General features: G+C 32.9%; 1 protein-coding gene across 2 annotated transcripts in view; it reads left to right on the top strand.

Moving 5' to 3' along the window:
• Nucleotides 1-21443: 21443 nt before the first annotated feature.
• The window catches only part of LOC135144598 (follistatin), a 127210-nt gene continuing 124346 nt past the window's right edge, over nucleotides 21444-24307 (top strand). The window contains exon 1 of one of the 2 annotated variants that reach the window (XM_064076626.1): nucleotides 21444-21745. The gene's annotated coding sequence lies outside the window, so the exon portion shown is untranslated. The remainder of the gene's footprint in view (nucleotides 21746-24307) is intronic. The other variant, XM_064076625.1, reaches the window with a different exon arrangement.

Genomic DNA, 24307 nt, shown 5'->3' with positions numbered 1-24307 from the left:
TCGACTTATTTGTAATTAAGCTTCTGGATTTGTATGTGTCTTCCTAATGCTTTTATTGTGATAGGTATTTCATCTAAGTAGGATGATAATTATGCGAAACTTAAAGTCCTCTACAAAACAAAATATTCGAAACACATACATTATTCTAATAAATGTTAGTACTAAGTTGTTTTAAAGACGGATTCCTAGGAAACACCAGTAGGATTGCATTTATGGAGTAAATGGATTTTTGATGAAAAAATATTCCTTTAGTATGGATATTAGTGGGACACTTTTTGCAAATGAAAACAATTTCTGGTTCTGCATCAATGAGTTGTATCAGGACGTGTGAAAACATTTTTTTAACAGTGTACGGGAAATTAATAATCTTCCACCATCATCCTCTGGGACACTGTATAATTATAGCAATAAGTAAATTTTATAATATAATAAAATTTCTGCACTCAGTTTACGTCCAGGAAATAACATTCTCGAACGCCGGTGAAGAAACTTATTATCATTATTCGAGATGATAATGTGATAATGATGCAGCCATATTATTATAGGTAAAGGCGGAACAGAAAACCTTGAATGATTTTTATGAACCAAGTGAAAGTGAAAAACATTAAAAACATACAAGTAAACATTAAATAATGTAGCTGAACCTAAATCATACTGCTATAAACACACTAATCCAGGAAAATTATTAGTCATAAAATTTCATTTACATTATTTTCTGCTTTTAACTAATTAAACTACACCTACTATTAAGTTATTTCAGGAACATAAACTCGAATACAGATATTTTTGAGCACGATTCTTAAAAATCTGCTAACAATCACATTGAAGCAGTTAATTAAATAAAAAATATGAAGTAATGATAATGATTGTATAATTTTAAGATTCTCTGAACCCCTGTCCCGCGGATAATTTTAGATTATTCCAAGAAGTGTAATTAAGCGGTTTGAAATTACAACTTGTTTATTTTAAAGAAAAAATTTGCCATAATTTTTCTCAAGGCTACGTAATTGTGTCTTTGGAATTGCCATTATATAATTATTCTAGACGACGCGACGCGACGCCGTTTACACCAAAAAGGACTCTGCAAAACTTCAGCCGCATAACTTCACCCTGTTACCATCAATCCTTGTAAATAACCCTGGAGAATCGATTTTTTTCACTTCAGACATAAACTGACCATCAATAAAAATCCTTAATTCAAACTTAATTAAAAGCAATTTCCTGCAATTTTCATTACATCAAGTATAGCAAATTGGCAATAAACTGAATCATCGCATTTACCGACCATGATGAAGACTATAAAATTGATCTCGCAACTATCAAGTTGCAAGTAAAGCCTCATTTTAAAGAATAAAGCTATTCGTGCAGAGGCTATTCATAATGCGATTATTAAAATAACGGACAGTTTTAGCGGGTGTTTGGATCTAGCTTTAACGACCCGCGGTCATTGCATTCAATCCACATTGCACAAATTCTAGGTCAAGATTATTTGTCTTGTTTGCAAAAGGTTTGAGCACTTGTCTACCAAATATCAACCTCTTCGTAGAAGAGCTCGTGAATGCACTTGTGGACGGTCGTTCGGTTTTCGTTTGATAGACGTTCGACGAAACAAAGACTGACATCGCCAGTTAGAATGAAAAAATAGAACTTCAAAGATGTCGTTTATGATCGATCGCTGCTCGACTTAGAACAAAAGCGAGTTTATTGGCTTCAAGTGTGTTCATGATTAAAGTTAATTGTGTAGATGCACAATGCAGATTTTATTTTCTGTGCCTAACACTAAAAGGAATTTGCATCAAACCGTGTATTAGACGCGTTATTATCAGAAGTGTATTTTCGCAGGAATTCAATAACACATGAAGCGTGTAAGGCAGACGGTGCGATTCTTATTTATTTTTCCTGGGGAAAATACAATTCTTGCAATTTTGCGGCGTCCTGAGCAGTTTTGCAACAAGCTTTCCGTAGTTAATTAGATACCGAACAAAAAATTGCACCCCAGACAGGATATGATGCATTAGATTTTATGAAGTCCACATTTCCGTTGAGTTAAATAAGACGAAGGAAAAATATATCGCTAATGATAATAAGGGTATGTTCAATTAAAGCGCTGCTTATTAGGTGGGTAGAGGTAATTAAGGTTACATTGGGTTTTTTAAGAAAAAGGATTTTTTTGCCTCTGGCCAGAAACAGTGGAACCAATATTTCTTGGTCTGGACCCTGCAAAAATGACACTAAAAAATTCAAAGGTTTCTATTCAAAGGACTGTCGCTCTAGATTTACGGTTGTGTATGTCAATAAATGTAAAATCATTTAATTTTTAATATTGTATTTTAATTTCGTCGGCAAAAAAATAGTGTGTATCAACCTGCAAAATTTAGTAAACACAAATCGATGTATATGATATCGTTAACAGAAGCAAACCATTGATTGTAGTTATGTATATAACTCTCAATTTGTACAAATTTAGAAATTGAAATTAACGTGCTCAATTCTTTTGACATAGATCCCTAAATTTAGTCTGTTAATTTTTTCTCTTTCTATCTATCTATAGATCGAAAACACTTTGAGTTGTAGTGAGCCATGGCATACTACGTAATATAGTTGGCATCACTGATTTGAAAATAACATTAAGTTATATGAGGCAAAACTCATGTTAAAGCGGCATTTTAGAAATGTATTCCAAGGTAGCAATTGGTAAATTTTTATACACTGCGTCAAAAAAATTTTTTGTACAACAAAGTAATAGTCATTTTGCGATTAATTTGTCAACAAAAACCTGGGATAAATTTTGCTTCACTTTGGTGTACTTACACAAAATGGTGAAAACAACACTCCTCGTAAAGGATAACATCGATATTTCTAAATATGTTAAATTAATTGAATTTTTGAAACAATGAATAATTGGATATAAACTAAAAAAATCGACAACTTTGTCAAGAAACCAGGTTATAAAATTGCTTAAGAAAGCACATACACTTCTAATTGTAAAGGTAATCAGTAAATTATATTAATTTTTAAACAGTTCATTCTAAACCTTGACATTAGATTGGTTTAATCCTTGGAATTTTGTCTTGCCATCGGAATGAACTTTAACCTACAAGAATATAATATTGAAGAATGAGTTGGTTTTAATCGTCAAAATTCCCGACACCAAAACAAGAACTTTGGCAATGGTCAGTAATAATAAAGTAGACTTTATGGGAATTTATAAAAAAAATATAAAAAAGTATGCAGCACTGAGGAAAGGAAAAACTCCATCAGCTATTTTTTTAAGATACTAAAACGACAGTATCACAATCAAGTGATTAGTCTAAACACATTTGCCCGTTGGGTCCAAATAATTGCTACTTATTTAAATTTATACAATCCCAATATATTTACAGGTCATTGCTTCCGCAGGACTTCGGCGACAGTGTTAACTGACAGCAGTGTAGATTTGCTCTAAAAAAGACGTGGTGGATGGAAGTCATGAACAATGGCCGAAAGTTATGTTGATAACTCTTATTGCGTCGATTTACCACAAAACTTTATTAATAACAACATACTGGTGTCATGTGTTGGTCATCAAGGACTAACTATACAAAATTGTTCAAATTTTACTATAAATACATAAATATTGTAATAAAATATTCTATTCAGTTTTCTATCTATTTTTTTTTTTGTTGCAGTCGCAATCGCAAGTAAAATATCGCATGTAACATAAACCAAAATCTATTAATTCGTTCGCTCAAATATTTTCGCACTTATTATTTAATTCTTCACTTCAGTTACATAAATAACTAGAAGTATTATCCGACACTTCTCGTTTATCAAGTCATAGTAATTGTGAATTTGATTGAATTATTGGGTTTAAGACACTAGTGGAACTAAAGTCATGAAAAAATTTACACTTCAAATCTTAGCAATGTCAGTCTTACTTGAACAATCGATAATTTCCATTGAACCCGGGGTTGGATCGTAGTAAAATCCTCATAGATAATAAAGTTGCCGAGGTACGTCGCATACGACTGAATACGACTCCACTTATCTAATATAAAACAAGCAACTATTTCTGAGGGTATTCGTGATAACATATTAACACCCACGGGTTGTACTATGCATTTTCCATCTTTCCAGTACAAAAACACTTTGCTGTGGAGAGTATTTTTAAGTCGTAAAGACCAATTTTCTACAGATTTCTAGCACGCTAAGAGAAAATCTGCCTTCCGTAGTCGTAAAAGTACGTGAAACATTCGTTTTCGTATCTAGTAAAAACACCAACATGTAGGATTCTTTATCTTGTATTAAAATATACAGGGTCGCTAGAATGTATGGAAACGGTTAAATATTTTGAGAACCAATTAAAATGTACAGGGGTACAAGAAGTTGTGCTCTAATTATTCGTCAAAAAAAATTGTTTTTGCTTCATTTGTTTTCGAGATGCAAGGCCAACTTGATTTTTTTAAATGGCACTACCATGTAATTAATGCATTTTTTAATAGAGCTTTTTTTCGGAATGTGTTGATGGAGCACAATCATACTTTCTTTCTGACAGAAATTGCAAAGTAAATTATTTTAAATAAGAATAAATAAAAAAAGAAAGATGACATAGTTACCTTTGAAAATAATTTTAATTTGACATGTAAGGTGTTCCTTGTAAAAATGGTGCATCTAAGTGAAAAAAAGTGAGTGCACAGGATTTATTAGTGATTATCTGTTACGTTGATAAAAGACGAAGTTTTGATCAAATAGTAACACTTTTCAATAAAATTCATCCTCAGCGAGAACTCATTTCTAAGTCTAACCGTACGAAGATTTAATGAAACTGGAAGTGTTACAGAACGCCAAAAACTTGGCAGGCCAAAAACTGCTGAATCACAATGTTAGTAGAAAATCAATTCGAACAATAATGAAAAAGGAAAAGTTTCATCCATACAAAAACCATTTGATTCAAGAGCTAAACGAAGATGATTTTGATGGTAAAGTTGAATTTAGCGAAATTATTATGGCCAGAATACAACAAGACGGAAATTTTATCAATAGGATTTGGTTTCTGACGAATCTACATTTTGTTTAAATGGTCATAACTGCAGGTACTGGTCTGACACAAATCCATACTGGACGGAACAAATCCACACGCAGCGTCCAGAAAACCTTTTTTTTTTATTAATGGGAATTTAAATTCTAAGGGATTCTTAAGGCTGTTGCGGGAACATATAGTGACTAGACTTAGAGAATTGTTTCCCAATTATTATCAAAATCCGAAGTTACCAGCAGAAACTATTTGGTTTCAACAAGATGCTGCTCCACCCCATTTTGGACGTCAAGTGCTGCAGTACTTTAAATGAAACTTTTCCTGGCAGCTGGATAGGCCGAAGGGGTACTATTGAGTGGCCTGCTAAACCACCGGATTTGACACCGCATGATTTTTTTTGTGGGGCTATTTGAAGAATCGTGTTTACATCAATAAATAGACCGATTCACATTGAAGACTTACAGGGACGCATACGTTGACTCACTACAAATTTTATTCAGTGTCTTTTTTACTGCCAGAAAGTAAATAGAGAGCATTTTGACCAGCTTTTGTAGAAAACAGAAGTTCAATTTTGGTTTCGGTTGTTATTGGTTAATTTATTTATTGTTTAATATTAATTAAATTTAATAATTACTAATTTATTTAATTATTGTTTAATCATTTATTTTGCCATTTCGATCAGAAAGAAAGTATGATTGTGCTATAGCAATGAATTCGTAAAAAAACTTTATTCAAAAATACATTAATTATATGGTAGCACCATTTAAAAAAAATCAAGTTGGTTTTGCATCTCGAAAACAAATGAAGCAAAAAAAAATTACGAATAATTAGAGCACAACTTCTTGTACCCCTATGCCTAATTTTAGTTGATTTGTGCAATTGGTATTAATCGTTTCCATACATTCTAGCGACCTGTATATTTAATATTTATGTCAATACCCCAAAAATGAATGCAACCTGTAATATAGAGAATTAAATTTTAGTCACAAATAAAAGCTTCATATTGTGTATCGGGTGCTTTTATGTTCTCTTTCAAACACTTTTACTTTCTTTGGCTTGTGAGTTCTAGATTCGTTCTTCAAAAAAACAGCTGTTAACTCCTTTTTTTTTGAGAAAAAGTTTTGAATAAAACGCGTAAAGCTTTACAGTATATTAACAGAAATATAAAAAGACATCGCAGTTGGACATAAGTTGTTAGTGTCCCCACACTAAAACTTTTTATTTATTTTTTCCAAACCGAAGGCAGTTGAAGTTGTAATGATGGATTCTTGCCACATTCTACTTATATAAACTCCTGTTGACTGTATCTTTCCACTTTATCAACTAGTCACTTCGCCAACCAGCGCTCTGAACCTTTTCATAAGAATTACCTAATGTACATAGCCTGTGAGATTTTCCAAATTTAAAAGTCTCTCTCTTTCAGAAGGCATTTTTGTGAATTTACGCCCATCTTTTGCCAAACGCTTTTACTGTTTTGATATCTCAAGCAAAAAAACATCAGATTTCATGTCTTGAGGTTTGAAACTGGTAAATCAAAGCAACAAAAGTACGTTTACTCTTAATCCTTATTTAGGATAATTTATGGTGATTAAAAATTAGGATACGCATCTCGTTCTACAAATATTTTGTTTAATTTCGAACATTGCTTTCGTTTTCGTTGCGATTTACCAAACTCCATTCTTGGTTACAAAAATTACACCTACGGACGTCGATACTTACGTAATATACTATTAAATGTTTTTTCTGTCTTACAGTTACACCAGTGATTAAGTATTGAAGGTGTTGTCACCATGTGCTGAACTGGTTAAATACTTGTTCTAATGAACTTAATTACATACCTTTAAAGTAAACCATAAAAACTTCAATTGAAAGTAATTTTGTTTTTTTTTCTTTGAAGAAAATACTGGAAACATTTTTTTTTATGATATGTCCGGGCTAATTCTTTAAAATAGTCTTAAGCTTTTCATAACATATTTTCCAAGTACGTGTAAGTTTACGTTTAACAATTAGACCATCAAAATTGATTCTGAAAATATTTTTTATGATATGTCAAAATTTTCATATAACAAAATTTCATTAGACCCACTTCTTTTACCGTATCACTTGTACCATCTTGTACCTCAAGATATGTAATTATGTACTTCAGAAATCTTTTCTGTTCTCTGATTTTAGGAAAGACACGTTTGATTGTTCACAATTGGAGATTTTGGGTAGTTTGCTTGCCAATAAAATATCAAATATTTATTCTAATATCTACAATATTTGAATGCACCATTTCTTTAAATTTTGGGTTTATTAAGAGTGTTGTTTTTAATAAATTTAAACTCTCAAGAAAGCCATTTCTTTCACCGCAAAAACCTTTTTCAATTGTTGCGAGTCTATGTTCTGAAAGGTGACCCGCATGTGATCCGATTTGATCCGGATTTACTTGTGAATCCGATCTAATTTAACATCTGTGACGGCTAGTGGAGATCTTGGATGCGGATTTTTAAGTACAGATTTGGATGCGTAAACGTTGCAGATGCATGTATTGCTAATAGCAAATATTTCTCAGTGATCATATTTATTTGTGTTCCATGAACCAATTAAGACTTTTAAATACAGTTCAGAATTTCCTTAAATGGTAATTGAATTTTTCACATTGTTCATATTTTTATGCTACGACCCTTTTGGATCATTTTTTTTTAATTCCGTCCCCCTCTGTTATTGGTCAAAGTTAAAAAATTCTAATACTGCCATAGGCTATTTTGTTCTGAAGGAAATAATCAGTAGTAATATCTCGAGTGCATGTCAAATTGTCGACAATTTTACGAGGGAAAATTGGGAGACAATTTGACATATACGAGCGGGTATTTTAGAGGACTATTTCCTGGGAAAAATTTAAATAGTACAAATAAACGTAATTCTGTATTTATTTAAAAACTAGCTGACCCCGTGAACTTCGTTTCATCTACAACTTAATTTTGAATCTGCAAACCGAATGCTTTGAAATCTTGCAGATGATTTAAACATCTGATAAGCATAATAAATTTTTATTCAAAATAATACTTACTTCCTCCAAAAAATTGATGACTTCAGCCCAAAATTTTGCCAAATTTTTTTTAATTTTTTTAAAATATCCAAAATAGGATGAGACTATACTTGTGATTATCATTCCATTCATATTTTGTAGTTTTGCTTATAGGGGGTGTCTCAAAAAAAATTAATCACTGAGTCAGTTTATTTTATTGATTGAATCAAGAATTGCAAAACTAAATTTTTAGATTTATTGCAGACGTTTTGAAGTTACTGTTTGACATGGTACGTTTTTAATTAAAATATATCTGTTTATCAAGGCCAAAAACTTGATGACGTCATCTCAAGATTTTGCCGAATAAATCCTATCTAAAATGTGCAAAATATCATCAGTATATTTCCGTAAATTATCATTGCATTCATATTTTTTAGATTTGCTTTTATAGTGACAAAAAAAATGTATGGATCAGTCAATTTATTTTAGAAAATAACTCAAGAGTTGCAGAAATGACATAATTAATATAATTCATAATGTTTAAATATGATAACTATTAATATGTGATAATTAAACCGACAACCATTTTCCTAAGAACACGAGGTTAGCAAAAACAAATTAGTTTGTTTAAACATTGTTAAATTAACCCCGAACATGTACAATTTCTGAGCGAAAATATGAAAAATAATTTTTGCAATCTCATCGTGACGTACGATGACGCCACTGTCACGTGAGCCACCTGATAAAAGGTCACATTTTTCGGTCCTCTGCGTTTAGTTTTGATTTCGGTTTGGTGGCAGCAACATCAGAGTCCGTTTTGCCTTAAAAGTAGGGCTCTTTTCACGAATTTCTAATTTATATATTTAAATATTAGTGAAAATGTGTTGTATTAGTACTGTGAACACGAACGAAAATGGATATTTTTTCGAAAAGGACCGAAAACAGGGTAAGTTCGAGTTCAGTTTTAATTTATCGGATTCCGTGATTCGTTCACTCGACAATATTTAAATTTTGGGAAAATTTTCGAAACGATTGAAATCGGTTGATCAAAGCTATACATTTTCACGACATAAATAAATAAATTTTAACCATAATTAATATCATTTATTATGTTTAAATATGATAAGCATCAATGTATGATAATTAAACCGAAACCCGTTGTCCTACAAGCCCGAAATTATTAAAAACAAATCAATTTGTTTAAACAATGTTAAATTATCCCCGAAATGTGCATTTTCCCGGCCAAAATATGAAAAATAAATTTTGCAATCTCATCGTGACGTACGATGACGTCAATGTCGCCTGAGCTACTTGTATAAAGGTCACGTGTTTCGGTCCTTTGTGTTCAGTTTTAATTTCTGTTTGATGGCGGCATGATCATCGCTTCATTTCGGCGTAAAAGTGGAGCGTTTTAGCGAATTTCTAGTTTATTATTAATACATATTACGGAAAATATGTTGTGTTAGTGCTGTGAACACGAACGAAAATGGATATTTTTCCGAAAAGGACCGAAAACAGGGTAAGTACTACTTCAGTTTTAATTTATCGGATTCCGTGATTCGTTTGGTCGACAATGTTTACATTTTGGATACATTTTCGAAACGATTGAAGTTGGTGGGTCAAAGCTATACATTTTCGCGATATAATTAAATAAAATTTAAACATAATTAATACAATTCATAATGTTCAAATATGATAACTATCAATATATGATAATTAAACCGAAATCCGTTTTCCTAAGAGCACGAGGTTAGTAAAAACAAATTAGTTTATTTAAACGTTGTTAAATTAACCCCGAAAATGTACAATTTCTGATCTAAAATATGAAAAATAATTTTTGCAATCTCATCGTGACGTACGATGATGTCACTGTCACGTGAGCTACCTGATAAAAGGTCACATTTTCGATCCTTTCTGTTCAGTTTTGATTCCGGTCTGGTAGCAGCAACATTGGAGCTTCGTTTTGGGTTAAAAGTAGCACGTGTTCGCGAATTTCGAATTTATTGTTAATAAATATTAGCGAAAATGTTTTGTGTTAAGTGCTGTGAACAAGAAAGGAAAGTGGATATTTTTCCAAAAATGCCCGATTTTTTTTTAAATATGTTGTTAATAACATGCGTTCAGGACTGATAAAGTACGCCTTTAGAATATACAAAGTACTGCGTTCATAATTCACAAAATACCGTATTCATCATTTTTAAAGTACGGCGTCCAAATTTACAAAATACGGTGTCCTTCACCCATGCTATCAAATCTTAGTCCTCTCTTTTAATGGCAAGACGTACTCCAGACCTTCTCGTATTGTTTGGTTCTTGCTGGGCAACAGCAACGAGCGAGCAAAGTCATCGCTCTTTGGTGGCAAACGTGGAGAAATTTGTATATTGTAACTTTTGTAATTGAAGCATTTTGTACTGTATATTGTATGTGTTACTAACTTAACTTGGGTCTTGCCAATTTAGCGCCAGTGGTGCAAATGCTTTGTTTTCATGGTGCATTTGCTTGGGTTTTAATTTTGCAACAGTGCATTCTTTGGTTCAGAGTCTGAATTCTCCATGTCGTCAGACGCTTTGGCCTGGGGGGGGGTTCTGTTGGCCCTTAGACACTGGGTCGCATCTCCTATAAGGATGAGGTCAGTCGGCCTTGGATTTATGCGGCTGCGTTCTTCCTTCGGCGTGTGAGCGCTGCGACCAATAGATTTCGTTCCGAGTTCCATGGGTGTGCTTGCTTGGGTTTTCATTTTGCAACATTCTCAATTTTTGGTGCAATTTCTTCCGGTGGTGTATTGGGTACTAACTTTGCATTTGTACTGTATCTGAATTGTATCTGTATCTGTAGTGTATTCTGTATTGTAGTTAGATTGTAGGTACCTGTATTGTATTTCCATTGTATTGTACTGTATAACGTTCTATACCTCATTAACAAATCCTATCCCCCTCCTTTCCTAGCGAGATCTGCTCCAGACCTTCCCGTGGTTCTTGCTGAGCATCAACTATCGAGGACAGAAAATTCAAATTCAAAACCAGCAAAGTTTCACAAAAATCTTGAAAATCGCTCGTTGGTGGCCAACGTGGAGCAAAAGAGACTTTTGTAACTCAACTAACTTTGTTAACTTTGTATTCTTAAGGAAACAAAAATATATTACATTTAATTTATTATTTATAAGGACAAATAGTCATTTGCCACACCGATGCTCATTTTTAGATTAAATGCTCACAAAACGCGTAGATGTTCAATTTGTGTCCGGGGAGATACAATGTTTGCAAGTAGGTACTTCGTACTTCGAATATGAGTGTCTACTCAGTTTTATTCATACCACCCAATGTCTCGCTTCAATGTTTGACTATTATGTTGATTATGAGCACAACGCTGATCAACTTCCGTATCCGAATTACCCATGAAATAAATCATTGCGATTTGCACCTGAGGTAGTTCGTCGCACATTTGATTGACTTCGTGGACGTATGTCAGCTTGTCGTCTTCTCGGCATAAAACGACACAGAATTATTTTCACCGTCAATCAAATCTGTAAATTTTGTCTTGAGAATTTTAAAATATTGAAAATTTCAAATTAAATCCTCGAATAACGGTAAAGTTTGAGGCTTTGTCGAAACCAACAAAGTGAATATACGTAAATAGAATGGCAGATCAAAATTAATAAGAAACTTTCGCAATGCGTAACTAAATTCACTTTAACGAACACTTTTCTTAAAATAAACGACGTTTCTTGTTACGAAAAAACAAACAACGACTTGAAATGCAATAATACTTTTCACAATCGCACGGAAGAAATAGTTTTGTGTGACACGTGAGTTAGGCGACAGGTCCGTCAGGAACGCCAACTATTCAAATTCATTCGAAGTGGCGATTCCCATGCAAAATTTTTATTTTTTTTTTTATCTTTTACCCGTCTTATTTTTTACAAATATTCTTACATATAAACCTTCTCCTGACAATAAGGAACACGTAAAAAAAAGAATCGTCCAATTCGGTGCAGTCGTTCTGAAGTTATCAGCGTACATACATTTCGACGATTCATTTTTATTAATGTAGATTAATTTTTCTTTAAAGTTTTTTGACGTTCATCACATTTGCTCTGAATTCGTATCTAAGGTGATTCATCAACAACAGTTTTGTTTGTTAAAAAATTTGTTTCAAAATGAGTTCTCGTTTTGGGCAAAATTCTGGGCAAGTGATAGACGCCGCAGTAAATAAACTAACTCCAGTGAATACAAAAAAGTCCAGAGATTCTGCATGGAACCAGTTTCAACAATTTTGTGATGAAAGAAAATATACTTTGAACAAGGAAACTACCGTATCCGAATTGGCTCTAATTTTAAAAGATTTTGCTTTCAATATGAGGCGCCACGATGGAGAAGAGTATAAGGAAGGTGTAGTGAAGTCTCTTTGGAATACAGTAGCGAAAATTATGCAAGAAAAATATAACGAGTTTGAAATTACTTTCGATCCGTTTAAAGATGTAGTTTAAATGCACCAGAGCTGCCAGGGATGCAAAAAGAAAACAATTACAAAAGTGTCCTGAAAAAAAAGTGCATCTAGCTTATTGGAACACGAAATTGATAAAATGTGTACTATTTGGGACGAGACGACTCAGGATGGACTACGACGGAAGTTCTTTCATATTGCTTCATATGAACTGGCGTGGAGAGGACGGGAAGCATATAATTGTCTTTTGAGTTACTTTGAAGAACAGTTTGACTCCTACCGCATCCCAACAGGACGAATAGCTTATAATCCAAGTTTTTCTAATAAGACAGCGCAAGGAGGATGTCAACGGTTGACAGAAAAAAGATGGTTAGTTCAAAACACCACCAATGTTAATAAATGTCCAATAACGTATTTCATATAAAGCATTATTTGAAGAAATATATCATAATTTTACAGGTTCTGCAAATTGTTGAAAGAAAAAAGAGGAAAACATTACGGTCGAACACCTTTTCTTATCTGTAAACCCATCATGGATGAAAGAAAAATCAAAAGGTTTTTTCAAAGATTGTCCATTAGGAAGAGATTAAATTTCGAAGTAGACAGGGCAGGCAACAGAAGCTATAGAAATGGACACGAAAAGAATAAAAGTGACAAATCACTCGAATCGTGCCGCGGCAGTTACTCATCTTGCCAAGGCTGGAGTTTCAGAAAATCAAATTATGAAATCACACTCAAATCAGGCTTCGCTACAGCGTCCTTCCAAGTCGATACTGAACACCACGAAAAAATTATACAACAAATGCGAAATAATGATAGCGAAATAACAGTAATAAGTGATGAAAGCAGCATGAAAAGCCCATCATCATTAGTATCCAGTAAAATTTTATATTCAAATTGAAATTTCTATAATTGTTCTTTTTCTTAAATTAAAAAATTTAAAACTAAATTATCGCAAATTATCGATAAATGCACTAGTTCAGTATTATCGCTGTAATTTAATCGTTATTGGATAAAAATAAAATATTTCAGTTTTTTGATTGGCTTAAATTTTTCGAAGGAAATAGTTAGCATAGTTTACAACATATAAAGACGTAAACTATAGCTGCATAATATACTGCGAAATCATAAAACTTCTTATCTATATTTAACAGTCAATTGTAAATTGTCCAAGTTAAGTGCTTTCTGCAATTGAGAATAATATTTACGTATTAGGTAATAAGGTAATTGGCGGTAAATTTTTATTTACATTTGCTAATAGCAAGTTCATTGTGGTGACTACTTTTGTTTAGTTTATCATACAACACAATTTTAATAAATTTCGATTAATCTTGTAATAAATAAATCGTATAAATCACATGTATTATTTTAAAGAGGCGTTAAAAATATTCTGATGTTTGCTTAATTTTAAAATATCTGTGGCGGAAATATGTAGTTGTTGAGACTGCTTTTTTAATCTTTTAAACTTCATAGTTTATGCTTGCATTCATTCTCCATTAAAATAGTTCTAATTCAAATTCAGTTTTTTCGCAAAATACAAATTGAAAAAGGCCAACAATAGACAAAAACATTTGTTGTTAAAACCGGCAGAATACTTCGACAAAAAGTAAAGTTTAATAGCTATGTTTTTAATGTCAGAACTTTTATGCTGTGTTTTTTAGTTTTTGGGTTTTGGTTGTCAACAGATGGCGCTTCAAAGGCTTTGTGATAATATTGCTTACCTATGAGAAGTAAAAATTAATGTTTAAAGACTGTTTGTGATGTTAATTGCTTTGCCTCTTACGTATCCGAACAGCAAAGATTTAACTGTACCATTAAATCCTACGGTTTTTTAAATCCACAGTTAATTAAATGTCATATTTATAACTCAAAAGCTGCAAGTACAACACTATTTCAGGAAATATGTTTCTTATACCTACTTTATATAGCGTGTTATTGAAGGGTACGTACGAAATAAAATCGGAAATTGCTCTCGAAATATGGGTGGTAAAAGTAAAAAAAAAATCAGGTAAGTGTTCTCCTTTTAGAAATAAAAATTATTAAAATTTATGTCCAAATTCGTTGTACGCCTCTGTTAAAAAGATCATCTTTCGTTTCTATAGCAACATTTAGTCTTGACAAAAGTTTTATTGTTACAGTTGCTAGGATTTACTACAATAAACTAATTTTACCTATTTATCCTTCAGTAGTGTCTAAAAAGGTTGGATAAGGGCTAATTTTTCCCTTATACTTACTTACTTTATTGACGGAAAAACATCCTTAAACAACACAAAGAAAAAATAATTAAATCACATGAGAATGTTACAATGTTATTAAAATAAGATTTGCCTAAACTTAGTTTGAACTTTAGGAAATGTATTTGTATAAAAATCAATTCTGTTATAAATAGAATTACAAGTAGATAATATATTATTAAGTGGTGAAAACAATAAATAATTCGTAAAATTGAATTTAATGTAGAACAAGGGAGCTTGTCTAACATTGAACTGAGGAACATAGAAGTTAATAGAATTAAGAATGTCTGAATCGCACATATTGTTTAAAAGTTTATACATAAAACAAATTTTGTGAAAATCAGGACGTAAACTTAATAAAGACAAACCCAAATAAGATTTACTAAGACTAGTAGAATGAGAGACCTTAAGTGGTAATTTGAACGAAATAGATTTTACAAAATTATTTTGAATGCGTTCAATTCTATTCTTATGTATCTGATATGTAGGATCCCACAGTATGCACCCATATTCCAAAACTAAACGGACCAATGATGAATACAATACTAGAAAAGTACGAATATCATTAAAATCATGACAGTATCTCTTTATACACCCTAATACTTTATTAGCTTTTGAAACAACATATTCGCAATGCAGGACAAAGGATTATTTGCTGTCTACAATGATACCAAGGTCTTTTACGGAAGAAACAACTTTTAAAGAATTATTGTCAATAGCATAACCCGGAATTGATGCCAAAATTTTACGACTAAAACTTTGACATTTGCTATAATTTAATTTCATTAAGTTATCCTTACACCACAGTGAGAGAGAATCTAAGTCACTTTGCAGTAAAAAGATATCGTTACTATCCCTAATAGTTTTAAATATTTTTAAATCATCAGCAAACAGGCTAAAATTACATTTGAGTATATTAGACACATCATTTATATAAATTGAAAAAAGCAAAGGCCCGAGAATTGACCCTTGTGGGACCCCAGAGCTAATAATATGCGAAGACGAGAAGCAATTTTTGAATTTCACAATCTGGGATCGATTATCAAGGTAACTAGTAAACTATAGAATAAGTAGATGACCAGAGACACCATAAGCGCTAAGTTTATTTATTAATATTTTATGACTAATTTTGTCAAAGGCCTTGCTGAGGTCAGTATACACAGTGTACACTTCAGCACTCTCAGAAAATGACTTAATAACAATATCAGTAAAACTTAACAAATTAGTTATAGTTGTTCTTTTACGAAAAAAACAACCATGCTGATTCAAAGAGATAATATTTTTAAAAGCATAAGAAATATGAGTGTACCTATACTATCGATTCCAATATCTTACAAGGTATTGATAGGATGGAAACAGGCCTATAATTTTCAATGGAAGACTTACTACCTGCTTTATGTATAGGTACAACATGAGTCACCTTCCATAATGACAGAAACTTACCAGATTATAATGATAAATTGAACAACAATTGCAGCGGTAATGCTAAAGACTTACCACAGTTCTTATAAAATTTTAGAGGAACGAAATCAGGACCAGCTTCCTTGTTAGAATCCATCATATCTAACGCACTTTTAACATCTGTCAACTGAATGCTAATTTTATCAATATTAATCACTGAATCAAAAACAGCATTAAAATTGTCAATTTAAATTAAAATTTTGTGTTATAATTTTTATAACACAAAATAAGTTTTTCAGACTTCGTAGACTTCGCGAAGAACTGTCAATTTTGTTGTACGTACCTTTCAATAACACCCTGTATAGAAATTCCTTCAATTATAGAACTAATTTATTGAAAAGAAACATATGACGTTTCAGACAATACTCTGCCCTTCTTCAGGTCCAATGAAGTCAGAAGTAAGCTAGCCTTAGCACACTGGACAACGTGCTTGCAGTGCTGAGCACGTTTCTGTTGACATTTGCTTCATTGAATATCTGCTGCATTTATCGTCGCAATTACGTGGTGTACCTACGTAGGTATATCTAATATTGGGTGTCTCTTCAAATACTGTTTACTTACAACCAAAAGCTAAACAAAGATTATTATCTATTTCTTGAAAAGAAAAATCAGTTAACATAATTGCAAAACCTTCGTTTGCTCTATTTGAAACGGAATTACATATTTAAATCTGTGTTGTGTAATTTTTCGTGAACGTTTAATCTTATATTCCCTAAATATTTTACAGATCGTAGTCCACGAACATTTTTTTTCTTTGCATCTTTCTAGGTGGTAGGTGGCAATCCTTTAATCAAAATTAATTACAAACGGCTCGATGTGTTATACCCCCAGACCCTTATACAATAAAATTAGGTTAGGAATTATGCAGGCGTTGCAAATAAAATTCTTGAGAACGGATAGAAATCCGGAAAGAGTTGTAAATATGCCAAATGGTTTATGTATCACAACAAAAAGAAATTTGAAGGCGCTAACTCGGAACTGCGAACTAGCCAAGAAGTACGATCTTCATTGCCAATCCAGTTTTCATCATAAATGTTTTTCAGAATTGAAAAATTGTACCATGTTTGACAAATATCAAAAAGAAATGTCCAAGATTTCCAACGTTAAAAGTTAAGAGTAGTATTGTTTATACATCTATTTCTTTGACAATATATGGCAGCTTGATATGTCTCTCCCTTTCGATAATTTATCTTATTTACAGTTAAAACTAACACGACACATGTAAGTGTTTTATGTCATTGTAATTTTAATTTAATATCTAGTACATCAAAATCCATTAAAAAAGTATGCATTGCAAATTAAAAAATATATATTTGCGTCGCGACGTCGACGCCATATATTTATGCGTCATATTTGCAGTGTACTAAATTAAGCTTCCCCCTTCAAGCTAAAAATAATGACGTTTACAGAATTTCAATATTTCTATCCGTTCAAAAGTTGTTGGGCCGCGGAGTTTTATCTGGGACATCATATACTAAGCAGTTACATTTTCGTAAAATTAGAGTTGTTTTTTTTTTTCTTGAAGGAAATAGGGTGGAAAATTTGTTTGTTAACTTTTCATTATTATTGCCTACCAACAAAGTATTTTTTTTTCAATTTTGATTACATATGTACCTAACTTTATAAATACATTTCCAACGACAAACCGCCAGAAACGGGAAGTTTAAATTTTCATGTTCTGGGTGTGAACGCCAAGCAAACATGAAATTAGACATTAGTCAGCATGACCCTATTACATACAATGTTTTCTTTGGCCACAGCTCGGACAGCAATACAGCTGATATTCGCCTCTGGCCAACTTTCCCGCAGGCAAATCCGGCGTTGCCATCGAACCAAGAAACCACCCCCAACTCCCGAAAATTGACAACATTTCCTAATCCTTTTGGGTCGCTTGAGTCGCCGCCACCCCAAGCGTATCCGATGGCGTCCGTTTCGTGATCCTCCGAGATATCCAGCAGCACGTCTGATCAGGTAAGGTTAGCTTATTGGTTTAATATTCTATAGATTTATTAAAGAAAGGGCAAGTAGATGCGGTCGTTGCATAGTGGGACAAAATCAGAAATATGTAGGTAAAATTTAAAATCAGCCTGAATCAGACAAAAAACAATCGATTATATTGCACTAATTTAATTTTAAAACATTATTTGTCAATTTTTGCGAGCCCAAAAATAACTAAAGTATTCATTACAATAAATAAATTTGCTCGACGCCACATTAATAATAAGTTTTTATTAAAAAAGTTGGCCAATAAGTTTTGGTACCCTATGGTACCATCTTCAAAGCTAAATCACAGGTGAATTGGGTTACAAAAACATTGATAATGATAAATTTACCAGAGGAAAAAACAAAAACATTAGAAAGTTAGATAAAATTATAAAAATTTTAAATAATTCTGTATTTTTTATGTTTTTCGTTTTTCTCTCGAATAAGTTTATAATTATCAATGTTTTTGTAATCTAATTCATGGTACCCGTGAGTACCGAAACTTGTTAGCCAACATTTTAAAAATCTTACTGTTCGTGCGGTATCGATCTAATTTATTCAAATTCCCATCTAAAACATTCATATTTCAAAATTTATATTATAATTAACAACAAAAAAATTGGTCCAAGGTTTTTTCTACATGCAGTTTTAAAAAATTATCAAATTTTTTCATGATGACCCTAATGAGCTAAAATTAATAAATGTGTGGATTGTTAAAGTACAGATAAAGAAGTATCGTATGCATAATATGTTTCTAACTACTGTAAAAATTGGACATGAGATCAAATTGTCCGTGGGGATGGCCATACAAATTATTATCTACTCGTACACGATATTCTTAATACATATACATTTGACAACAATAAGTCTGGTAATTTCGGAGATTATCTGTGTAATAAAAATCTGTGTCAATTATTTTCAGTCACCTTGTATAAGAAATTCTAAAAAATTTGAATGTACTGAATTACTGATAAATATATATAAATAAGTGCATGTAGACTTTAGGGGGGTAGTAAACGTCACTTGAGATGGAAAACTAAACGTATCATTTCACTCATTTCAGAGAAAACATGTGGATTTACTTCCAAGGATGACTCGACTACAAATTATGTTTTATTCCCATATATTTGAATTTAATGTAGTAATGCGAAATTTGACGTTTCTATCTTAGCTAGAGTATTTGACACACCATGCATGATTTGATGTGACTTGGGGATTCACTTTGACATACGCTAAAAAGTATGGAAGCGGTTGAATATCGTGAAAACGGTTTATTGAATCTTTTTAAAATTTGGGTTGTCTCTAGGAATATGCAAGTTCTATTTTTCGCAATTTTTTCAAATTTTATACTTCATTTGTTTTTGAGATGCAGGGCTGCTAACTTGAGGTTTTTAACTAGCATTAGTAGTCAAATGTTCCGGTTTTAGATATTGCTTTTTTTTGAATTCAGAAATATAACGCTTTATATTTTCCCAACATTGTGAAATAAAGTGTCAAAATAAAAATACTGAAAATCAGAAAATCGTAGCTAGCCTTGGCAATCACCAGTAATAGTCCTGGTGTAGGACACTTTATTCAAAAAATTATACTAGTGCTCAGTCATAGTAAAAATAATAGAACTGAAGGTACATAAATTGAAATGAAGGTGCCAGCGTAACAGATTGATTTAAATGATGTGTCCAAATCACTCACAAAATATTCTAGAAATGATTTAATGATGCAATGAAAGCTTTTTGAAAAATTTTAATAAAAAAGTATTGAAAAAAGATCAAATTAATATAAAAAAAAATTAACAACAAATGTTCGAAATGTTCTCCATTTACTTCCTGGCAATAGTAAGTACGTTGCACAAAGTTTTCAAATGAATCTGTTAGAATATTAGGAGGCATATCAGCAATCACATTTAATATGCTTTCTCGGAATTCTTCGATGCTTTGTGGTCTATTAACATAAACTCGATTTTTCACATAACCCCGTAGAAAAAAGTGAAGTGGGGTTAAATCGGGTGACCTAGCTGGCCATGACCACTCAACTGCTCCCCTTCGTCCAGGAAAAGTTTCATTCAAGTAATGCCATACTTGTCGTTCGAAGTGAGGTGGTGCTCCATCTTGTTGGAACCAGATAGACTCTGCAGGTAAATTTGGTTTTCATAGTTGGGAAATATTTATTTAAGTCGAAGAGTAATACTTTGTTGCAAAAGTTGGAGGTATTTGTCAGACGTTAAATGAAGAAGGGGCCTACAATGGGGCGACAAATAATGCCGCACCAAACATTAGTTTTTTGGGGGTACTATGTATGAACCTCCTTCATCCAATATGGATGTGAATTGAACCAGTGTCTACAGTTACAGCGATTAACATTTAGAATTGATTCATAATATTTTTTTTCATTTTATTTGCCGTTTTTGTTAGAAAAGTGTTACAATTCTGGATTTAGAAAAAATTCATCTATTCAAAAATTGACTATTTGACTAGTGGTGTTATTTAAAAGAAATTAAGTTAGGCTTGCATCTTGAAAACGAATGAAGTTAAGAGCTTAAAAAAACTATAAAAAATAGAGCTCCAGTATTTTTAAGTATAGCCCAAATTTCAAGAAGATCCACCTAACCGTCCTCGAGATATTCAACTGCTTCCGTAATTTTTAGCAACCTTGTGTAACCAACATGGCACTATGTTGTTCACCTTAATTGTTACCATACTGAATTGTCCTGAGCCGACGTTTCTGAGTATAGTTTATAGTAATTAGAGCATACAAATCCCCTGAAAATTTTGACGCAATTGACGTTTCTTTGTTTGGTGCGGGACTTCACATTTACGAATTCCGTCGGTCTCATTATTACTCTTATTTAGGGATAATTTCAGTAATTTCAACACCACCGATCCGAGCACCACTGAAAAGTGAAGAATATTAAATCCAAAGTTTGAACGCCCTCAGATAATCTAAACCGTGGTAAGCAACCCCTAAGAAACCTAGGGGTCTAACACAGACAATCTTATTCAGATAAACAAACGTCATTTTTCAGAATTTTGACCACATATTTTCAGTTTCGTTCGTGCGTGGGAACGAATCGCCGACCGCCGCTATCCCCCAACTCCCGAAAATAAAAAAATCCCATTCCTCGGGCCCTTCGGGCGCGCTCCACTCGCCGCCACCCCCAACGCATCCGGCGGCGTCCGTTCCACGTCCCGCCGCGCCATCCGGCAGCAGGCTCCTGGCCACTTGTTGCTGCGGCGCGTCGCCGCCTGCACCAGGTGCGCGCCTCCTCGTTCCTCGTTCCTCGTTCCTCGTCCGGTCGCAGGCAGCGAGTGCAATATGATGGGTCCGCGACGGCGGCGATAAACGCGGCCGCCCGTTGGTGCATCGTGCAGGTGCACTCACCTGTCGGAGCAGCCAAGCAGCGCTTACTTACATTCCCCGCCAGGAGTTTTTTTGGATCGCAAAGGCTACGACGGTCGTACCTCAGTCGATTTGTGGCCACTTGCATGCACGGTCACGACGCGCTCCACGGACAGACACCACACCACGGTGACGTACCAGTGATGTAACATTGACCACCGGCCGACACCGCTGCTGCTGGTACCGCTCGGAAGGATCGCAAACGTGAGTAGGATTTTTTTACGGAGCTTAGTGCGGAACAACGTCTTTAGAAATCGGGAAGTGGTATTGGATGATTATTGGCCAATTTTTGGCCAGTTTTTTATTTTGGGTAATGTTGAAAAATTTCTTTACAAATATGGGGGGATGTAAATGGGGCGCCAAAGTGCTTCGCTGGGAAATCAGGATTTTTCGTTTTTCAGTATTACCATTTTAGGGCAATTTGTATGGACGATAAATGTGTTTTTTAAATTTGGAAGAAATTATTTTTAAAAAATATTTTCAAAAATTGTAAAAGTGTGTTTTATTTATTAAAAATGCAGCTCGTGGTAGAAAACAGTTTAAAGAGAACTTTGTTGTGGACAATGTTGTGTTGTAAACAAGTTTTTCATTCACTATTTGATGACTAAGAAGTTCCATCACATTTTTTTTGCGAATTGCATTATGTGAATAAGACGAGGACATTTCTAAGATTTATTAAAAAACGGTAAATAGCAACGTTTTTGTTTATATGATAAATTTAAATTTAAGTAATTGAGGTCGTAATTAAATATCAAAACAAAATGCAACTAACACTTTCTCCATAATTTGGTTGTAAAAAAAAACAAGTGAAATTTGAAACACTTTGTATGATCCACTACTAAGCATGCCAGAATTTCTAAATTGACTTACGTGTTATATTTATAAACAGTTAAACTGTAGTACAGAAATTTTCTATACATGTGTTTGTGTGTGTTTTGCCAGGCGCTGCCGTTTCCGACAAAAAGTACAATTTTTTTGTAAATCAAGACGAAGTACAATTCATCATTGTTGTACATAACAAAGTTAAAATTACTTTTAATATTCGGAGGTTTACCTTTTTTTTAAATATAAATATTGTTAGCTCCTTTTATGAAGAACTATTAAGATGTTAAATAAAATAAAAAAAATGTAAAAATTAATATGAAATACGCCTATCCAAGAACTAATTTTCGGTGCAAAATTTTAGTGTTAAAGATTAAATTACTGAAAGAAAAACTCTGAAGTCATTATTAAGAAAAACTGTGTCTGAGTAGGCGTGGTTTGTTTTTATTTTAATATTTCGGTATATTGAAGCGGTCTAAACCTGTCGATACTTTTTGAACGATAAACTTATAAAAAATTAAAATTAAAAAGGTGGGGTAATAATGATTTTGGTATATCTCGTTTTGATGGTGACTATGATAAAAAATACAAGTTTTAGACCTCAGGGGATACTGCCATCTTGAATTTAAAGGATGAAAAATTGTTTTGTTAAAAATAATTCCGGAATTATTTATTTTACGGAGAAAAGTGTTCTATACAAAGTTACAGATGATAAAATTTGGCATATTGTTGTACAATTTTTTTTTTTTTTTGTAAGTTTAATATTTAACGCTGTACAGCGGTGGAATAGCTGGTATTTGGCAATTAGGACTGACTGATGAACGCAGACCCTAAACTACTCAAGCTAGAAACATGAAAATTGGACAGTGCTGACTTTGGTAATGTCCCACTAAGAGAGAATTTTGGGATATTTCACCCCTAAGGGCAATAAAATAGGGGATGGAAATGTCTATGGGAATCCAATAAGTTTTTAAGTTAGACTGGTGCACTGCGGGGTGGGAAGGAAAAGTGAAAAATAATATATGCCAATGGCGAAATCCACCCAAGCGGAGCTGCGGGAAGCAACTACGTATTATTCTGGTGTTAGATATTGTTTGATGTATTCGTAAAAGTTCATTTTACCACGGATGTACTGCCTCAAATATTAGACATACAAAAAATGTTTTCAGGCGACCAATATAAAATGAGTTACTTGACGACTCTATTTGCGGCCCTAAAGTGTAATTTTTTCAGACTGAAGTGCCAAAATTACTTTTTTGGACTGAAGTGTAATATCTGCTAACCTTTCTTCGAAGTCCTTGTGTGTTTACCTTAAATTTTTTTTTTTGAAGATGCACGTTTAGCAAGCGGAATTCTTCTTATTTAGATGAGATATCTATTTGTCACAATTATAAAGATAACTGAAGCATGATGGATCGAATATTTTAAACATTTATGAAGTGAGATGAGATTGGTTCTGAAATGTTTGCCGCAAAATAGTCTTTCTTCTACATTCTCTTAATTGATAGGCAAAGTAGACTTCCGATTTTATGGTAAATCCTCCAGGGTTTTGATCCAACAAGAAAAGCAACAATTTTCTCACCTCAAAAACGTAAATATCTGCGTACCTACGAAACAAAGTTTATTAAGTATTAATGTTAAATTATTATTATTCAATACTGTTACATTTTTAAATTTTTGTTATTTTTTCTTAAAGTAATGTTTCATAATTATTTTTTCAAATTTAACTAGGCATTTTTACATGTGGTCGCCTAAAAAATGTTGTATGCACCACTGCCAAAGCGAACTCGGCTACGCCTCGGCCTCAAACTTCAGATCGGCTGCAAAAGTTCCTATTATACAAACGTGTGCTAAATTTTGTCACATTACTCAGCTATTAATAGTAATTGATACATAAAAAATAAATGTATATATTTTTTTATTTTCGAATGACAATAATGATGA

This window comes from Zophobas morio, unplaced genomic scaffold (genome assembly GCF_036711695.1).
Source record: "Zophobas morio isolate AGI-343-1 ecotype UQ-CSIRO unplaced genomic scaffold, CSIRO_AGI_Zmor_V1 ptg000108l, whole genome shotgun sequence".
Classification (NCBI taxonomy): Eukaryota; Metazoa; Arthropoda; class Insecta; order Coleoptera; family Tenebrionidae; genus Zophobas; species Zophobas morio.
This window is presented reverse-complemented; position numbering and strand designations above follow the sequence as displayed.